The sequence below is a fragment of the Manis javanica genome, chromosome 1, assembly GCF_040802235.1.
Source record: "Manis javanica isolate MJ-LG chromosome 1, MJ_LKY, whole genome shotgun sequence".
In the NCBI taxonomy this organism is placed as follows: Eukaryota; Metazoa; Chordata; class Mammalia; order Pholidota; family Manidae; genus Manis; species Manis javanica.
Window position 1 is genome coordinate 131,112,784 of NC_133156.1, and position 22,335 is coordinate 131,135,118.

Below are 22,335 nucleotides of genomic sequence, written 5' to 3' on the forward strand. Positions count from 1 at the left end.
AATAGTGTATTTTAAAATAAGAAAGGGGATCGATTCTTGTGATTGTCCTAATCTTCAGTGAAAAGACCATGATTCTGATCTAAGCACTGTGAAAAAGGAGAGGAAGAAAAGAAGACCTCAGACTGCAATGCAGTTATTAAAAGTTCTAGCAAAATCAGTTGGGAGGCCTCAAGCCAGTCACTCATTGAAGCTGTTCCACATTTCATAGAAATAAGCCAATCCTAGTAACCTCACCATGCTCAGTCTACTGATTAAAACAGCCCACAGAAAGTATGGCTTAAGTGCATGAAGTAGCTGTAGAGTGTAGCAGCGGGAGATATTAATTACACTTCCTAAAGTAAGAGATGTGAGAGGCATATTTTCATGGCTACCAGACATCCCTTTTAATAGCTTTGTGACCTTTGAATGTTAGAAGCTTATTTTGATGAAAGAAGAATGAATAGGTAGGGAAATTGTTACATGAACTAATAAAGGCCCATAATCCAAGCAAGTGAAAAAAGGAAAACCCTGAGTTACACATAGAAACAGTGGCTTAAAATATTTCAGTTAATAGGAATGACAAACTAGTGTGTTAATATTTTTTATTTTTTATTTCAGGAGATGAACACTTAAAAATATTTAAATAAATGCATATTTAAACTAATAATGAATCAAGCACTAGCATTTTAGTAATTCTGCTTCTGGCAAAATGATGATAGGTTGCAGATTTGTCTCCCACCTAAAACAACTGAAAAATGGTACAAAATACATGAATAGCAGTTTGCAACACTGAACATTAGTCAGTGAAGTATAAGGATTCATGATATGGAAAATTAAATAAGCTTGGTTATTGTCCCAGTATATCATAATGAAAGCCTTTCTAAGCCACGTTTTTGAAAGGGTAAACTAGGCAGAGCCTGGCAAGCATCCTGACTTGCAGAGATGGATCTGAGAGTTGGGAGAAAAAAAATGGGTAGAATTTGCATAACTAACTACAGGAAGGGACAAAGCTGCAATTAGAATCAGGAGATTTGCAGAGGATGCCCTTCAATTATTCAGTAGCATACTGATTAGTACATACATGTGAGAAAACTACTCAAGTCTGAGGAAACAAGCAACAAAAAGATTATAGACAGTGCCTAAGACACACAAGTTCCCTTCAGCCATAATAGAGAATTTCAAGATTCACAGGGTTAAAAGAGAATCTTGATGCAGTAGAGGCAAGTAATTAGCCCTACACTGAGAACTGTGCCTATCCCATATAACAAAACATAAAGCAGATAAAAATATATAAATGAATTCCTTATAATTTGTTTCTTGAAAAAAATGTCAATAATATTTATTGGAATTCAAAATTTTTTTTCAAAAAGGTAAACTTTATTTGCAGTCAATCAAGAATTACCAGACTTAAAAACAGCAGGAAAATATGGCTGAACTGAAGAGATTAGTTAAGAATGAGAGAGAAGAGACACATGTTAGCAATAATAGACAAAAACAATTAAAAACACTTATGGGATCAAAGAATAAATCTCAAGAAAATTTAAAAAATACTTTGAACCAAATGAACGTGAAAACATGACACATGGGATGCAGTGAAAGCGGTGCATAGAGGGAAATATAAGCATTGATTGCATGCACTAGAAAATAATATCTAAAATCAATAATCTAAGTTCCTACCTGAGGAAACTAGAAAAAATTAGGGCAAATTAAATTCAAAGTGAGAAGAAGAAAAGAAAAAAATCGATGAAATTGAAAAAATGAAATCAATAGGAACCAAACTTTTTTTTAAAAGTATTGATAAAATCAATAAACTTGTAGCCAGGTTAAGGAAAGAGAGAGGACATAAATTACTAATATCAGAAATGAAAAAGGGGTATCACAACAGACCATGAAAATGAAAAGATTAATGAAAGAATCCTATTAACAACTCCATGCCCACAAATTTGATAATCTAGGTGAAATAGACCAATTTCTTGAAAGACACAATATAATAAAATTAATACAAGAATTAATAGACAATCTGAATGGGCCTATATCTACTAAAGAAAGCAAATCAGTAATTAATAACCTTTTGAAAGAGAAGACACCAGGCCCATTTGAGTTCACAGGTGAGTTCTACCAAACATTTAAGAAGGAAATTATATTAATTCTCTATAATCTCAGAGGATAGAAACAGAGAGAATACTCCCTTACTCATTCAATGAAGCAAATATTATCCTAATATCAAAACCAGTCAAAGATATTACAAGGAAAGAAAACTACAGACCAATATTTCTCATGAACATAATTGCAAGAATCTTCAACAAAATTCTAGCAAACTGAATCCAAAAATAAAGAATTAATCTCATGACCAAGTGGGATTTTTTCTAAGCATAAAAAACTCACTTAGCGTTTGAAAATGAATTAATATATTCCATCACAGCAACAAATGAAAAAAAAGAAAAAAATTCACATGATCCTGTTAATAGATGCAATAGATGGAGAGAAAGGATTCGACAAAATCCAACACCTTATTAAAGTAGAAATATAGAGGAACTTCCTCAAACTGATGAAGAATATATATATATTCATGTATATATATATATATATATATAAACCTACAGATAACATCATACTTAATGATTTAAAACTTGAAATTTTCTCACATATATTAGGAATAAGGCAAGGATGTCCTCTATCACCACTCTTTTTCAAAATCCTACTAGAAAGCCTTGTTAATACTATAAGCAGGAAAAGAAAAGAAAATTTAGACAGATTGGAAAGAAGACATAAAATGAACAAGTTTTGAAATTAAAAAGAACACCATTTTATTTTAGCACCCCCAAAGCTGAAATACTTAGTATTAATCCAACAAAAATATACAAGATCCATATCAGGAAAACTACAAAACTTGAATGAACAAAATGACAGAACTAAACAAATGGAGAGATATTCCATGTTCATTGATAGGAAGACTCGATATTTTTTAGTGTCAGTTATTCCCAAAGTGATCTGTAAATTCAGTGCAATCCCAATCAAGTTATTTTACAGATATCAACAAACTGATTCTAATGTTTATACAGAGGCAAAATGATGTTTTGTTGTTTGTTTCTTTGATTTGTGTTACAGAAGTTTTTTAGAGCAGTTTAGGGTTCACAACAAAATTGAAAAGGTCTAAAGATTTATTATATACCTTCATCCTTCACACATGCACAGTTGTCTCTCAATGTCAGCATAATTCACCAGAATGGTCCATTTCTTATGAAGAATGAATCTACATTGACACATCATAATCAGCCTAACTGCATAGGCTTCACTCTTTGTTTCAATTGGAGTACAGTTGATATACAGTATTATATTGGTTTCAGATGTAAGGCCTCAATCTTGATGTACATTCTATGGGTTTAGACAAATGTATAATGACACATATCCATCAATACAATATCATAGCGAGTATTTTCACTGCCCTAAAAATTCTCTGATCTTTACCTATCCATTCCTCATTGTGATGATATATCAATGTAATATTTTCACCCAGCATGCAAGTATCCTGTATTTGATACTCTTACCCAGAAGAGGATTCAGAGTCCTTGGGTAATGTCTATTCTCATTGATATCCCATAACTTCAGTAGTATGATGTGAAATTAACAATACTTAAATACTATGATATAAATTTATAATTTATGTTACCTGATAAGGGAATAAGAGAGGAAATAAAGATTATAGATATAGATATATTTTATACACATGTATATACATATACAAACCTATATGCACACATTGTACCAATGTCAATTTCTTGGGATTCATGTTATAATTAGGGAAATGTGAACTATTGGGGGAAATGTGTGAAGAGTAAATCGTTATCTCTATAGTATTTTGCAATGTCCTGTGAATCTTACTCATATCGTTTAGTTTTTAAATAGATAAAGTATTAAAATTTATGTTGACTGCACCTGAGAATGAGAAAGGAGGAAATGAGGTTTTCTTTTGGATAACAGATATTAATATTAATTATCTCTTAAGTAGTATTTATGTTGGTCCTTTCTTTATAATAAGTCATTGAACTGTACATTTATATTGTCTGTTACTGAAATACCTTATATATTTATTACCCTCTATATTAATACTCTAAATATGAAATGCAAAAGACCCTTAAGTATATAAAATGACTCAACTTTTTCAAAATCAAATTAAGTGTATAATATTTATCCCTTAAATTGGCAAATTTTCATGTTTAAAAACAGATTCAAACATTTTCTTAAGAGGCTTATTTGCATAATCGGGACACACCCAGTTATTTTTTTATTAAAATATTTGAGAATGTGTGTTTTCATATCATTAAATTAAACTTAAATTTAAGATCAGCTACTTAATTTGTACCTTGGCCTTTTATTAAAACAATTACTTAAAATATGTCACCATTTTAACTAGAATTCAGTTATCCTTCATGACTCTAATTAATAATATTGTACCAAATTTCAAAAATATATAAACTGCTGTATTTCAGAGAACATAATTTTTCTAATATCTTATTTACAAATGTTGATGTATACACAAAAACAATTTAAATGCATAATCCACACTTATCATATAATACCATATATATTAAAATTGCATATAATAATATATTAAAAAATAAAACATTCATATTCAGCAGTGAAACAACTGAGTTATAATAAAAGCAAAATTAAAAATTAATACCAATATGTAAATGTGAATTTCCTTTTCATTAAATGTAACCAAGACCTCCCTCCATTTTGGTTATAGTAGCAATTATCTTTTTGTCTTTTTAGTTATATTGTTACTGAGAATGATGTAGATTCCCAGAATAATGTAGGCTGCTCAAAAGTTGTATACATATAAGCACTGGATATATTATTTCTTTCTTTCTACTCATGGAAAGCAACTACAACATTTGCCCTTTGGAAGTTACCTTTAAATAATGTTAACAAATAAATGTACAGAAAAATCCACAGCCACATGAAAAATCAACATTTCAGATTTTATACCAATTAATACCCTGTATTGAGCCATAACACATTCCTTGACTTTAAAAAAATTTATGTGAATATATAGGAAGTACTAATACTATTTTTCTAGTGAAAATTTTTGTTACATATAATTCCCACTATCATTTATCCTATGAGAATGATTGATAATCATAGACCTTTGCTGAGTTACCTAAATTATTCATTGGTAAATGATTTGCTGACTAATTATTATTCTCACAGTTTCTGTCATTAAATTGGAAGGAAAAAAAGGTGTTCCTCAATTTCTTCACAATTAAAAATAAATATTTACTTCTCAAAAAAGCCAGTATTTATTTTTTCTGAAAATGCAAGGAAGGGATATTCGTAGAGAAGATGGTTGATTTGTGATTGATTATTTATAGAAGTATATTGGATATATTTCTTTCAAATAAAAATATGTTTATAGTCAAAATTCAATTAAATATCTTTGTATTTTAACATAAGATTTGAACCACTTGATAATTTATTCATCAAACTGAAGGTATGTAACTGATATCAAATATATTAAAATGAAAAAACCTTTCAATCTCTAAGTTTTAAACAGACACATACACCATCTCAAACCAATGCTTTGTTTAAAAAGACTGAAATATTTTAAATCAGACATATAATTTTACATATATGATACAAACCTAGTTGGTTACTTTTCTTGGCATAGAAAGTAGTAAACATGTTAAATATTCTCTCAAATATAAAATCATAAATGGGTGAATTTTTTTTATATTTCTATTTTGCCTTCTCTAATTTGACATACCTAAATTAAAATAAACTTGTCAAAAACACTGTAAGTTTTAATAAAAACAAGATAAATAAATTATGTTTATCAAATATACAAATATACATTATACATAATATCAAAAATGTTTTTATAAAATATGAGAAAACAATTATTAAACAATTAAAGTACAGGATAGTAATTGTAATCATCACTACAACTATTTATTTCTGTTTACTGATAATTGAAGGAAGAACAAGTCTCTCAGTTACATGGTGTCTTAATAACCGTAGAGAATAAATACAATGCATTATGAAACACTTTTAATAATAGTTTTTTATTTGCTTGCTTATTTTATAGGTTGTAAAGATTTAGTTTTCTGTATGGAATGAGGAAGCCTACTAGCTAAAATCTTTGGTTTCTCTGGAATTTTACTGCATTCAGATAATCAATGTGTAATATAAAGAGTCACAAAGAATTATAGAATGAAGTACAAGTTTTATAGCTATACGTTTTTTAGCAGTAAATAATAAAATTTGTTGTATTTCTTTATATATTTTTGCTTCTCTTCTTTGTATTTCTTTATTGCAACAGCCTAGGCACTAAGTGCAACATGTGACTGTGAAAGTTCTCTTTACAAAGAAATAACTGGGTACATATTGCATATTGCTTAGAATCTCAAGGGAAAATTATATATATATATATGATAGACACACAAAATGGCAATTTTAAAGCAACAGAAATCTATTTTCTCACAGTTCGGAAAAGTCCACAGGGCTAGTTTCTTTCAGAGGCCCTGAGGGGGAGTCTTTTCTATTCTTCTCTCCTGCCAACAAACCTTGGCATTAATTTGCTGACACCTGTATCATTGCAATTTCTGCCTCTGTCTTCACATGGCCTTCTTCCCTGGGTGTCTCTCTGTTTGTGCTTTCTCCTTCTTTTAAGATATGAGTCACTGAATTTGGAAGAAATATAATAAATAAATCATGGAAGAAATATAATGTATAAAGTGAGTACTAGTTTTTTTGGGTGTGATATCATTAATGTACAATTACTTGAACAACATTATCGTTCCTAGACTCCCCCTATTATCAAGTCCCCACCACATACCCCATTACAGTCACTGTGGATCACCATAGTAAGATGCTATACTTGACTTCTCTGTATATACTGTCTTTCCTGTGTCTCCCCACTGCTACATTATGTGTGCTAATCGTAATGCCCCTTTTCCCCCCTTATCCCTCCCTTCCCACCCATCCTCCCTAGTACCTTTCCCTTTGGTAACTGTTAGTCCATTCTTGGGTTTTGTGAGTCTGCTGCTATTTTGTTCCTTCACTTTTTGCTTTGTTCTTATACTCCACAGATGAGTGAAATCATTTGGTACTTGTCTTTCTCGACCTAGCTGATTTCACAGAGCGTAATACCCTCTATCTCCATCCATGTTGTTGCAAATGGTAGGATTTGTTTTCTTCTTATGGCTGAATAATATTCCATTGTGTATATGTACCACATCTTCTTTATCCATTTATCTACTGATGGACACTTAGGTTGCTTCCATTTCTTGGCTATTATAAATAGTGTTGCAATAAACATAGGGGTAAATATGTCTTTTTCAAACTGGGCTGTTGCATTTTTATGGTAAGTTCCTAGGAGTGGAATTACTGGGTCAAATGGTATTTATATTTTGAATTTTTGAGGAGCTCCATATTGCTTTCCACAATGGTTGAACTAGTTTACATTCCCACCAGCAGTGTAAGAGGGTTCCCCTTTCCCCTCACCAAGATTTGTTATTGTTTGTCTTTTGGATGTTGGCCATCCTAACTGGTGTGAGGTGATATCTCATCATGGTTTTAATTTGCATTTCTCTGATGACTAGTGATGTGGAGCATCTTTTCATGTGCCTGTTGGTCATCTGAATTTCTTGTTTGGAGATGTGTTTGTTCAGTTCCTGTGCCCATTTTTTAATTAGCTTATTTGCTTTTTGTTTGTTGAGGTGCCTGAGCTCTTTATATAATTTTGATGTCAGCCCCTTATCAGATACATCATTTACAAATATATTCTCCCATACTGTAGGATTTATTTTTGTTCTACTGATGATGTCCTTTGCTGTACAGAAGCTTTTTAGTTTGAGATAGTCCCACTTGTTCACTTTTGCTTTTCTTTCCCTTGCCTGGGAAGATATGTTCATGAAGAAGTTGCTCATGCTTATGTCCAAGAGATTTTTGCCTATATTTTTTTTCTAGGAGTTTTATGGGTGCATGACTTACATTCAGGTCTTTGATCCATTTTGAGTTTACTTTTGTGTATGGGATTAGACAATGATACAGTTTCATTCTCTTACATGTCACTGTCCAGTTTTGCCAACACCAGGTGTTGAAGAGGCTGTCATTTCACCATTGTATATTCATGGCTCCTTTATTGTATATTAATTGACCACATATGCTTGGGTTTATATCTGGATTCTCTATTCTGTTCCACTGGTCTATGGGTCTGTTCTTGTGCCAGTACCAAATTGTCTTGATTACTGTGGCTTTGTAGTAGAGCTTGAAGTCGGGGAGCATAATTTCCCCTGCATTGTTTTTCCTTCTCAGGATTTCTTTGGATATTTGGGGTCTTTTGTCATTCCATATGAATTTTAGAACTATTTGCTCTAGTTCATTGAAGAATGCTATAGGTATATGATAGGGATTGCATTGAATCTATAGATTGATTTATTCAGGATGGCCATTTTGACAACATTAATTCTTCCTAGCCAAGAGCATGGGATGAATTTCCATTTGTTAATGTCCTCTTTAATTTCTCTTAAGAGTGACTTGTAGTTTTCAGGGTATAGGTCTTTCACTTCTTTGGTTAGGTTTATTCCTAGGTATTTTATTCTTTTTGATGCAATTGTGAGTGGAATTATTTTTCTGCTTTCTCTTTCTGCTAGTTAATCATTAGTGTATAGGAATTCAACAGATTGCTGTGTATTACTTTTGTATCCCGCAGCTTTGCTGAATTCAGATATTGAGTACTAGTTTTAAATTAAACAGTCACACCCACTACCAGAATCATTTGCCATCAGTGATATGTAAATCATCACATCAGAAGTGTTCACAAAGACTATCCAGAGGGTGGTCCTAAAGTTCAGGTGACTAATCAAAATTGACCGGTCTTCAAGGTTCAGTGTTATTAAACCAAATATGTGCTGATTTAATTAGCACTTCATGAAAACTAAAAGCCAAATGATAGAAAAAAACTTGTAATAATAATATATAAAAGAGAAAAAAGACTTAAAAAAAACAAAGAATTATAAAATAAGAATTTTAAAAAAATAGTGCTGACAATGCTAGAGTCATTTTCCTAAGTACTTATCATCAATAATGACATTTTATTTTTCAAAGGAATCTTTTGTGCTCCCCATTTAAAAAATGAGGAAAATATTGCTTCAGCAGCTTATTTTATATTTGCCAAATTCACATATAAGTGGAATTGTCAAACAGGTATTCAAATGCAAGCTATCTTATCCCAATGTTTACAAGCAACAGCTCAAAGAAATGAACTGCTGATGATTTATGAGCTTACTGCTCAAATCAGTTTTTGTGGTAACTAAAAATTATACTAACTTATAAAATGATTGATGATATCAAAAATGCATATTAACATTGTGTCAGTGGTGTGAGGAATAGAATTTAGATTTAAAATCTGATCTGAACATACACACAGAATTTTAAAATCTGGTTTGGAAAATTGCTTACTATATTTAGAATTCTGTGTATATATACACAATTACATCTAATATGTAATTTATGTAATTTAGATACATAATCATGTAATATATATTATATCTATTAGTTATACCATATATAATTATATAATATTTATATATATATTAATATATTGTCTTATATAGTATATTGCACATGAATTTTATTCATCCAACTTTTTTAGTAACTCCCCTAAATGAACTGAAACAATATCATTAGAAGCATTCCTTGTAATATGATTGAGATCATTCTATACTTTACTATAAATTTAGGATTATTTTCAAATAATTTATTTTTGTAGGCTTCATACATTTATAGATGTGATATTCTATGACATATGTCATGAAACCACTATTTTAGAACCAAAATAAAATGTTTATTCAAGTTCCAACAATTCTGTATTTATATTATTTGAAATTAAAACCTGTGCAAATTAGTTTCTGAAATGTGGCATCTCGCTCTCTAATTTGAATTCAAATATGTAGAATTACCTAGAAAGTCTCATAGAACTAAATATGAATACAATCTATCATGTCATCTGATTTTAATATATCCTGCTTTCTCTACTATCTTTCCATTAAATATTTCACTTGCTTAGTGAATGTTCCTTGTCAGAAAATAAAGCATAGTACAGTGTTTTCAAATATTAATGATGAATTAATGACATGTTTCACATACTAATTTGTATTTTAATTGATGTGTACTGTTAACCAAGACAACTAAATAGAAAATACTTTGAGATACTTCAAAGTAATCCAAACAAATAGTCTTATAAAAACTTTTTTGCATCGATATATTTGTATAAGTTTTAAATAGTAGTGATTATGATGAGGCAGGTAGCTGAATCTATCACTTTCCAGACAGCTGGTAGGACTGAAGTAAAAACTAATTATTCAGTTTGGCTTATAAATTTTTATTTGTTTATTCTGGCATTCAGTGGCATTTTCTTTCCCATCTGGATTTGGTAAGTTTCTTGAATAAGGGGAAGAATTAACTTGCCAAATTTTGAATGAAACATCATTATTTTGTACACAGATGTTTTTTCATGATTTTTCTGCTAAATAAATGTATAAATTATCTGGATAATTAAGTTATTTTGAATTTTATATGATATTACCATATATTTCATAATACATTTATTCTATATGAGCAACAATAAAAGTTCTAAAAGAATACTGAAAAAGTTTCACAAACTAATAATAAAATGTATGAACACATAAAAGTACCTTAAATATTAATTCAATTTAAAAAATCAACAATAAAGCATACTATAGCTTGACTATTGTAAACAGTGCTGCAGTAAACATAGGGGTACATATGTCTTTTTGAATCTGAGAAGTTTTCTTTGGATAAATTCCTAGGAGTGGAATTCCTGGGTCAAATGGTATTTCTATCTTTAGGTTTTCAAGGAAGCTCCATATTGCTTTCCACAATGGTTGAACTAGTTTACATTCCCACCAGCAGTGTAGGAGTGTTCCCCTTTCTCCAAATCCTTGCCAGCATTGTTGTTCCTAGTCTTTTCGATGTTGGCCATTCTAACTGGTGTGAGATGCAACACTGTTTACAACAGCCAAGATATGGAAGCAACCTAAGTGTCCATCATTAGATGAATGGATAAAGAAGATTTGGTACATATACACAATGGAATATTATTCAACCATAAGAAAGAAACAAATCCTACCATTTGCTACAACATGGATGGAGCTAGAGGTTGTTATGCTCCATGAAATAAGTCAGGCAGAGAAAGACAAATACCAAATGATTTCTCTCATTTGTAAAGTATAACAACAAAGCAAAACTGAAGGAACAAAATAGCAGCAGACTCACAGACTCCAAGAAGGGATTATTGGTTACCAAAGGGAAGGGGTGGGGTGGGGAAGGGCAGGTAGGGAGGGAGGGAGAAGGGATTGTGGAGTATCATGATTGGTGCACATGGTGTGTGTGGGGTCACGTGGAAGACAGTGTAGCTCAGAGAAGATAAATAGGGACTCTGTGACATCTTACTACACTTATGGACAGTGACTGCAGTGGGGTATAGGGGGGACTTGATAATAAGGGTGAATGTAATACCACATTGTTTTTCTTGTGAAACCTTCCTAAGAGTCTATATCAATCATACCTTAATTTTAAAAAAAAAGAAAAAAGAAAAGAAAAAATGAATAAAGCTGAAAAAGACTAAGGGAAAAAAAAGCTGGAAAAAGAAACATACTATAGAAGCATACAAGTAAAAGCATCATGGTATTTGAACCAATGACAAATGGAACTAAGAGTTCAGGAAGAAAAAAAAATCTGTATTTAAGAAATTGGTACATGTTAGAGGTGGTGCCAACAGTGAGAAAAGGGCTAGAGATGATTTTTTTGTAGATGAGATTAGTAAAAATTGACCCAATAAGCGTACAAAAATTAAAGCTGAAGAAAATCACACAATAAAAGACCTTGATATGAAAGATAAACATATAAATCAAATAGAAAAAATACATGTTATGCTATACTGGTAATCTTTTATTGGCTAAGGACTTTAAAACAAGATCTAAAAAGCATAGATCTTATGGCTGACAAAACGGATTAATTTCATTACAAAATAATCAATGATTCCTGTAACATAATCGGTATTATAAATAATTCAATTACAGTGATAACCTGAGTCAAAATAATTTCAATAGCTACCACTGTCATGGATTAATATCTAAATTATACAAGAAAATCATATGATCAGTCTGGATAAAAAGGTATGATCAAATCACATACTGTTTCTAAGAAACATACTTTAAATATAAAGACACAAATAGGTGAAAACAAAAATGTGGAAAATTACATATATACAAAATAAGTACAAAGCACTTGATGTTATCAAAGTAGACTTTTAAAAGAGAATTTTTGTGGATGTAAAGATGGACATTTCATAATGCTATAAAGTTCAACACATGTGGAACTCATAAAATCTTATTTTTGACATATACAATTATTCTATAAGATATTAACATTAGGTGAAAACAGTGATACACAGAAACTCTTCATACTGTCTATGCAATATTTCTGTAAGTCTAAATTTATTCTATAATAATGAAAGTGAGAAAGAGAAACTAGTAATGTAAATAAATCTAAAAATAATAGAGATGTATTTGTTTGATATGCTAAATATCTTAAATATTTAAATGATAAATATCAGAGCAAAAGTCAGTAAACAAAATAGAAACTCATGTACAGTAGAGAAAACTAACAAATCCAACAATTTGTTCTTTGGAAAGAGTCTCTCCTTGACCTAACTTTAGTCACATTCCTCTGAGTCCACTGCTTGCCCAGCCCTATCTGGGGCCTTCATTTCTTCCCTTGTAGAATCCAGTTCTTGAAAGCATCCCAACAAATTGATTTAATTATAAATGCCTACCCCAGTGTGTCTGATCACCCATATCTGATCAAATTCCTCATCCTCCACCATACACCAGGTGACATCTGATAATTCTGACCTGCCTTCAGTATAAATCTTATTACGTCTTTTAGCGAAAAATTACCCTTTATGTTTCCTTATAGTAATTTTCCACCCATTGACCCTCACCCTGATCGTTGGCTATAAATTCCTTTTTCTTCGTTTCCTTCTTCTTGTCAGAGTTAAGCCAATCTCTGTCCCCTACTACAAAATTCCATTGCAGTATTCCCTCTATCACAGTAGTACAGGATCAAGTCCACCTTACCATTCTAACAAGGGTTAGAATTTTTTTTATTAAATATCAATAATAAAATTAAAATAATCTTCAAAACAGAAACTCTGATTTTTGGCAAACTTTAGAAGAATTTTATAAAATACTGAATATATAGAAGAAATAGTAAGCTGCGTTCAAGGTGTAGGGTAGTTTTAGACAAGATGTCATCTCTTTATGCTGTGTTGATTGTTTTCAGGGTCAAGAGATGACGTATGTGTGGGCAGAATCCTTCTAAGAATAGAGAAGCACTCCCATACTTAAACCTCCTCATTCCTCCATTTTAAGATGACTCAAGTTGGGTGTAGTCATTATTTTAGCTTGTCAAAATGCATGCGGCTTTGTCTAGAGAAGTGAGATGTCTTTATATATAAAAACAGGGTGTTTTTTTTTTTTACATTTGTCAATGGCCTTATAGTTCAATGACTCAGCATTTATGCCAACTCCTGAAATATCATTTATAGAACTAGAAATCACAAAAGTGATTTTATAAAAAGTAAACCTCTCTGACCGTTTAGAAGGTAGCTTTAGTCAATTTTAAATATAATTATTTAATACTTTTTGAAAGTAACTGGAAAGTCTGTACCCTTAGAAAGCATATAACCACATATTCAGGCAACGTGCAAGTTTAGTACGTAGAACATTGCATATGTATATCCAGCTGGTCATTTCCCAATTCTAACTTCCTCCAGTGACCAGGAGCTGAATTTTTCCATGAAACCATTAGTCATTACTTAAATAAGAGGCTTTTAGTTACAAATATACCATGGATCATGACAATTCAAAGGATGTCCGTTATTTGCTTAATTTGTCAAGGGAGTTTTCAACAAAGAACTGCTGTATTCACCATCAAAAACTAGATTCTTCTACGTTCTGAATAGGGAATATTTTTTATGTATTTTACAGTGAGCTGACACACTAACTCTAGCAAAATCACTGTGAATTTTCCAAAGGTTTGTTTCTCTCTGTGAGTTCATGGTTGAATTCTAAGACCATTCTTGGATGAATAAATTGTTCTTCTGAAAACAGTTGTAACTTATCTTACTCCTGAGCAACAGCAGCATTCAAAAGCCGTGCCATCCAGATGCTGATGAGTTTCAGGGAAACAAACCCCAAGAGGGCATCCTGCAGTAAGGTCAGCAGTAAGTTTCAAATCACGTAACTAAAATAACAAAAAGAGCATCCCGATCTTCTACGGTTGCCTCTCTCAAGGAATCCTATGATGTCAGAAGGCACAGGTGCCTTGAACTTTCCCAAACAGACATGTTGAGATGCAGGTCACTAGACAGCTGCTACCACCCCTCTGGCTACAGGGTTTTTATTGTTTTTTTTTTTCAGTGAGCTCGTGTTTTTTTTTTTTTTTTAATTTTTTGAGAGGGCATCTCTCATATTTATTGATCAAATGGGTGTTAAAAACAATAAAATTCTGTATAGGGGGGTCAATGCTCAATGCACAATCATTAATCCATCTCAAGCCTAGTTCTCGTCAGCCTCCAATCTTCTGAAGCATAACGAACAACTTCTTACATAGTGAACGAATCCTTACATAGTGAATAAGTTCTTACATGGTGAACAGTACAAGGGCATTCATCACAGAAATTTCGGTTCTGATCATGCATTATGAACTATAAACAATCAGGTCAAATATGAATATTCGTTTGATTTTTATACTTGATTTATATGTGGATCCCACATTTCTCCCTTTATTATTATTATTTTTTTTTATTTTTAATAAACTGCTAAAGTGGTAGGTAGATGCAAGATAAAGGTAGAAAACATAGTTTAGTGTTTTAAGAGAGCAATTGTAGATGATCAGGTGTGTGCCTGTAGACTATGTGCTAATCCGAGCTAGACAAGGGCAATAAAACATCCATGGATGCAGAAGCTTTCTCTCAACACAGGAGGGGTTGAGGTTCTAAACTTCACCACTTTTGTTCCCCAATTTCTCACCTGATGGCCCCCCTGCGACTGTGCCTGTCTTAGGTTGTTCCTCCCTTGAGGAATCTTACCCGTCTCTGGCTAACCAGTCATCTTCCGGGGCCATACAGGGAAATGTAAAGTTGGTAAGTGAGAGAGAAGCCATATTGTTTGAAAAGGTTAGCTTTTTACTTCTTTGCAGGTTTATGCCCTGTGGCTTCTATGCCCAGCACTTGTCTCGAGGTATCTTTACCACCTGAAGGAATTATGATACTCGGTAAATTCGATATGAGGCACGAATTCTATTTGAGGGTTGTAATTAGGAAGGAAGAAGAAAAGCTATAGAGGTAGCATATGGAAGAAAACATGGGAGGATTGATTATTTCTTTGACATATCTTCTTGTAGAGTACCTTAAGTATGTAGAGGTTTTAAACTACTAACTAACTTGTGCACACATACTAACATAATAGGAATACGGTGACATAAACAAAGCAAATCTATAATTACCAGCCATCTCCAGTGAAGCCAAGAAAACCATTTAGGCACCCTAGGCATTTGTGAAAATTAGTCTATGATATGATGGATATTGTCCAACTGTACTTGAACAGTCTGAGAGAAATCAGACAAATTAAAGCAACCCATTTCTGGGATCTGTTCACATCCCATATGTTCTTTTACCCGTAGATAGTCTATAGTCATAGGATTTTGGAGCGCCACAACTTGCACCCCTCCCAACTCCTGGTTGAGTTCCAACAGTACAGATCCGGTCAAATTTGTTGTCTCACTGTATGCACATGCCAGCCTAGACATCTCCCTCCTCATTCCAATGGCAAGTCCAGGAAATGGTGGGGTGGATGCAGCCACAACCGCAGCATCGCCCGGATCCCTGTGGAGACTTTTTGATGATCATCTCCCGGCATGAGTCCTCCAGAGAGTGCTGATGCCAGAAGCTTCTCCTCATATTGTATCTTACTTCATTTTCTGGGTTGCCAAGTTAGGCCTTGATCTTCTGCATAGAAACAAACAGACCCTTTGCCCACACTTTGACATGCCCTCTATACCACTGTGTAGAACTCATTGGAGGTCAGCACACAGGAACTGCTTTTTTTTTTTTTAATTTTTATTAAGAGAAAGGAATAATATCAGAAAAGAGTACCACCATAGCTGATAATCTCATACCCTTTAAGTGATCAACATTAAGGATATTTAAAGCATGCGTTAATCTTTGATTTACCAATTGTTTTATCCTATCAAGGAGTAATCCCCCTTTTCTTTCTTTTTTTCTTTTTTTTTTTAATCTTTAATCTACACTCATATGAAGAATACTATGTTTACCATGCTCTCCCCTATATCAGGTCCCCCCTAAAAACCACCTTATGATCACTGTCCATCAGCATAGCAAAATGTAGAATCACTTCTTGTCCTCTCTGTGTTGTAGAGCCCTCCCTCCCCTTTCTCCCTGCCCCCCATGCATGCTAATCTTAATACCCCCCTTCTTCTTCCCCCTCCTTATCCCCCCCTGCCCACCCATCCTCCCTAGTTCCTTTCCCTTTGGTACCTGTTAGTCAATTTTTGGGTTCTGCAATTCCGCTGCTGTTTGGTTCCTTCAAGTTTTCCTTTGTTCTTATACTCCTTAGATGAGTGAAATCATTTGGTATTTCTCTTTCTCCGCTTGGCTTATTTCACTGAGCATAATACTCTCCAGCTCCATCCATGTTGCTGCAAATGGGTGGATTTTTCCTCTTCTTATGGCTGAGTAGTATTCCATTGTGTATATGTACCACATCTTCTTTATCCATTCATCTACCGATGGATGTTCAGGTTGCTTCCAATTCTTGGCTACTGTAAATAGCACTGTGATAAACATAGGGGTGCATCTATCTTTCTCAAACTTGATTGCTGCGTTCTTAGGGTAAATTCCTTGGAGTGGAATTCCTAGGTCAAATGGTAGGTCTGTTTTGAGCATTTTGATGAACCTCCATACTGCTTTCCACAATGGTTGAACTAATTTACATTCCCACCAGCAGTGTAGGAGGGTTCCCCTTTCTCCACAGCCTCGCCAACATTTGTTGTTGTTTGTCTTTTGGATGGCAGCTATCCTTACTGGTGTGCGGTGATACCTCCTTGTAGTTTTAATTTGCATTTCTCTGATAATTAGCAATGTGGAGCATCGTTTCATGTGTCTGTTGGCCATCTGTATTTCTTTTTTAGAGAACTGTCTCTTCAGTTCCTCTGCCCATTTTTTAATTGGGTTATTTTTGTTGTTGTTGTTGAGGCATGTGAGCTCTTTATATATTCTTGACGTCAAGCCTTTACAGGATCTGTCATTTTCAAATGTATTCTCCCATACTGTAGGGTTCCTTTGTGTTCTATTGATGGTGTCTTTCACTGTACAGAAGCTTTTCAGCTTAATATAGTCCCACTTGCTCATTTTTGCTGTTGTTTTCCTTGCTCAGGGAGATATGTTCAAGAAGAGGTCACTCATGTTTATGTCTAAGAGGTTTTTGCCTATGTTTTTTTCTAAGAGTTTAATTGTTTCATGACTTACATTCAGGTCTTTGATCCATTTTGAGTTTACCTTTGTACATGGGATTAGACAAAGGTCCAGTTTCATTCTCCTACATGCAGCTGTCCAGTTTTGCCAGCACCATCTATTGAAGAGACTGTCATTTTGCCACTGTATGTCCATGGCTCCTTTATCAAATATTAATAGACCATATATGTGTGGGTTAATTTCTGGAGTCTCTAATGTGTTCCACTGGTCTGTGGCTCTGTTCTTGTGCCAATACCAAATTGTCTTGATTAGTCTGGCTTTGTAATAGAGCTTGAAGTTGGGGAGTGAGATCCCTCCTACTTAATTCTTCTTTCTCAGGATTACTTTGGCTATTCGGGGTCTTTGGTGTTTCCATATGAATTTTTGAATTATTTGTTCCAATTCATTGAAGAATGTTCCTGGTAATTTGATAGGGATTGCATCAAATCTTTATATTGCTTTAGGCAGGATGGCCATTTTGACGATATTAATTCTTCCTAGCCATGAGCATGGGATGAGTTTCCATTTGTTATTGTCCCCTTTAATTTCTCTTAAGAGTGACTTGTAGTTTTCAGAGTATAAGTCTTTCACTTCTTTGGTTAGGTTTATTCCTAAGTATTTTATTCTTTTTGATGCAATTGTGAATGGAATTGTTTTCCTGATTTCTCTTTCTATTGGTTCATTGTTAGTGTATAGGAATGCTACAGATTTCTGTTTTTTTAATTTTGTATCCTGCAACTTTGCTGTATTCCGATATCAGTTCTAGTAGTTTTGGAGTGGAGTCTTTAGGGTTTTTTATGTACAGTATCATATCATCTGCAAATAGTGACAGTTTAACTTCTTCTTCACCAATCTGGATTCCTTCTATTTCTTTGTTTTGTCTGATGGCTGTCGCTAGGACCTCCAGTACTATGTTAAATAACAGTGGGGAGAGTGGGCATCCCTGTCTGGTTCCCGATCTCAGAGGAAATGCTTTCAGCTTCTCGCTGTTCAGTATAATGCTGGCTGTGGGTTTATAATATATGGCCTTTATTATGTTGAGGTACTTGCCCTCTATTCCCATTTTGCTGAGAGTTTTTATCATGAATGGATGTTGACTTTTGTCAAATGCTTTTTCAGCATATATGGAGATGATCATGTGAGATGATAAAATGAATGCATTGCAGTCTATTTCCCTCTTTAGTTATGTAAGTATTTGTTTCACAAATGCTGGTGCTCCTGTGTTGGGTGTATATATATATATTTAGAATGGTTATAGCCTCTTGTTGGACTGAGCCCTTTATCATTATGTAGTATCCTTCTTTATCTCTTGTTACTTTCTTTCTTTCGAAGTCTATTTTGTCTGATACTAGTACTGCAACACTTGCTTTTTTCTCCCTGTTTTTTGCATGAAATGTATTTTTTCATCGCTCGACTTTGAATCTGTGCATGTCTTTGGGTTTGAGATGAGTCTCTTGTAGGCAACATATAGATGGGTCTTGCTTTTTTATCCATTCTATTACTCTGTGTCTTTTGATTGGTGCATTAAGTCCATTTACATTTAGGGTGACTATTGAGAGATAAGTACTTATTGCCATTGCAGGCTTTAGATTCATGGTTACCAAAGGTTCAAGGTTAGCTTCTTTAGTATCTTAATGCCTAACTTAGCTCGCTTATTGAGCTGTTATATACACTCTCTGGAGATTCTTTTCTTCTCTCCCTTCTTATTCCTCCTTCTCCATTCTTCATATGTTGTATGTTTTGTTCTGTGCTCTTTTTAGGAGTTCTCCCATCTAGAGCAGTCCCTGTAAGATGCCCTGTAGAGGTGGTTTGTGGGAAGCAAATTCCCTCAGCTTTTGCATGTCTGGGAATTGTTTAATCCCGCCATCATATTTAATGATAGTCATACTGGATACAGTATCCTTGGTTCAAGGCCCTTCTGTTTCATTGCATTAAATATATCATGCGATTTTCTTCTGGCCTATAGGGTTTCTGTCGAGAAGTCTGATGTTAGCCTCATGGGTTTTCCTTTATAGGTGACCTTTTTCTCTCTAGCTGCCTTTAAACTCTTTCCTTGTCCTTGTTCCTTGCCATTTTAATTATTATGTGTCTTGGTGTTGTCCTCCTTGGATCCTTTCTGTTGGGGGTTGTGTGTATATCCGTGGTCTGTTTGATTATTTCCTCCCCTAGTTTGGGGAAGTTTTCAGCAATTATTTCTTCAAAGGGACTTTCTATCCCTTTTCCTCTTTCTTCTTCTTCTTCTGGTACCCCTATAATACGAATGTTATTCCTGTTGGATTGGTCACATAGTTCTCTTAGTGTTCTTTCATTCCTGGAGATCCTTTTATCTCTCTCTATGCCATCTTCTATACGTTCCTGTTCTCTGGTTTCTATTCCTTCAATGGCCTCTTTCATCTTATCCATTCTGCTTATAAATCCTTCCAGGGATTGTTTCACTTCTGTGATCTCCTTCCTGACATCTGTCATCTCCCTCCAGACTTCATCCCATTGTTCTTGCATTTTTCTCTGCATCTCTGTCAGCATGTTCATGATTTTTATTTTGAATTCTTTTTCAGGAGGACTGGTTAGGTCTTTCTCCTTCTCAGGTGTTGTCTCTGTGGTCTTTGTCTGCCTCTATTTTTGCCTTTTCATGGTGATAGAGATAGTTTGCAGAGCTGGTACAAGTGACAGCTGCAAGAGCTTTCCTTCTTGTTGGTTTGTGGCCTTCCTCTCCTGGGAGAATAGCGACCTCTCGTGGCTTATGCTTGGCAGCTATGCGCAGACAGGGCTTCTGCTACCTGCCCAGTTGCTATGGAGTTTATTTCCGCTGTTGCTGTGGGCGTGGCCTGGCTGGGTCTGCTCCTCCAAAATGGTGGAGCCCTGTTGGAGGTGGAGCGACCAGGAGGCTATTTATCTCTGTAATGGGCCTCTGTACTCCCTGTTGCCCAGGGGGTTAGAGTGCCCTGAGATCCCCAGATTCCCTGCCTCTGGGCTAAGTGTCCTGTCCTGCCCCTTTAAGACTTCCAAAAAGCACTCTCCAAACCTAAACAACAACAGCAACAACAAAAGAGGTAAAAAAAAAGGAGGAATCATGCGATTTTCTTTGTCCTTAGGCGCCGGTCTCAGGCACCCGCTCACCGGTCTTGCTGCCTTGTTTGCCTAGTATTGGGGTCCCTGTCCCTTTAAGGTTTCCAAAAAGCACTCGCCAAAAAAAAAAGTAAAGGGAGAAATGCGCGATATTGTTTGTCCTCCCGCGCCGGTCTCAGGTACCCGCTTACTGGTCTTGCTGCCCTGTTTCCGTAGTATTGGGGTACCTGTCCCCTTAAGGCTTCCAAAAAGCATTCGCAAAAAAAAAAACAACAGAAAAACACGTGATTTTTCTTTGTCCTCGGGCGCTTGTCTCAGTCACCCACTCACCGGTCTTGCTCTCCTGTTTCCCTAGTATTGGGTTCCCTGTCCGTTTAAGGCTTCCAAAAAGCACTCGCCAAGAAAAAAGGGAAAAGCGCGCGATTTTCTTTGTCCTCAGGCGCCGGTCTCAGGCACCCGCTCACCGGTCTTAGTGCCCTGTTTCCCTAGTATTGGGGTCCCTGTCCCTTTACGGCTTCCAAAAAGCACTCACCAAAAAAAAAGGGAAAAACGCGCAATTTTCTTTGTCCTCAGGCGCCCGCTCACCGGTCTTACTGCCCTGTTTCCCTGGTATTGGGGTCCCTGTGCCTTTAAGGCTTCCAAAAAGCACTCGCCAAAAGAGAAAAAAAACCACTCCAGTTTCTTTCCACCCGCCAGGAGCCAGGGGGAGGGGCGCTCAGGTCCCACCAAGCCGGGGCTTGTATCTTACCCCCTTCGCGAGGTGCTGGGTTCTCGCAGGTGTGGATGTGGTCTGGATGTTGTCCTGTGTCCTCTGGTCCCTATTTTAGGAAGAGTTGTCTTTATATTTATATTTTCATAATTCTATGTGGTTTTGGGAGGAGAGTTCCACTGCTCTACTCACGCCGCCATCCTGGCTCCATCCCCTCCAGGGTGATGTTTTTATAAAAATAAGATAGAGGGAAAAAATTTATGAAATTGTTCCAGTCACAAAAGCTAGTAAAGCAAGTAAAATAGAATATTCTAAAAAAACCCAATTTCAGAAATCATACTTGCTCAAAAATTTTTCTAAGGTCTATTTTTTTCTTAATATTATTTTGAGAAAAATTTACATGGTAAAATTCATCATTTTAAGTAGATTTTTATAATTTTGGCAAATTTGATCATATTGAAAATACTTGTCTTATGAAAAAAAGAAGAAAAATTGAATACAAAGTGGCAGATGCCATGACGGGTAGAGAACAAGTTTATGTTGATTTTGTGAATGTGTTTTGCAGCACATTTTGAGTTGTCTATAGCAAGAGCCAACACTGATCATTTGCTGTCTTTGGAGCATACACAAAAGAGCAGTGGTTAAGACTGAAAGACTGAGGTATCAGGGACACTAGTGGAGGTAAGAAGAAGGTTCATCTTGTGAACTATAAGCTTAAAATTTGAGAAAACAGAACATTGAAAAATTATGAAGGAATATGCTTTTTCCCTATTACTTTGGTTTCCATAGAGAGAACTAAATTTTGAAACACTCCTACCATTTCCTTTAGTGTCCTACTACTTCCCACTGAACAAGAATAAGAATACCTGGCGTTAGAGGATAGCTGTGATTTCCAGTTGGTCGGACCTTACTTATCAAAATGGAACACAAGCAAAAAAGGTTTTCTTTTCTTTTGTCC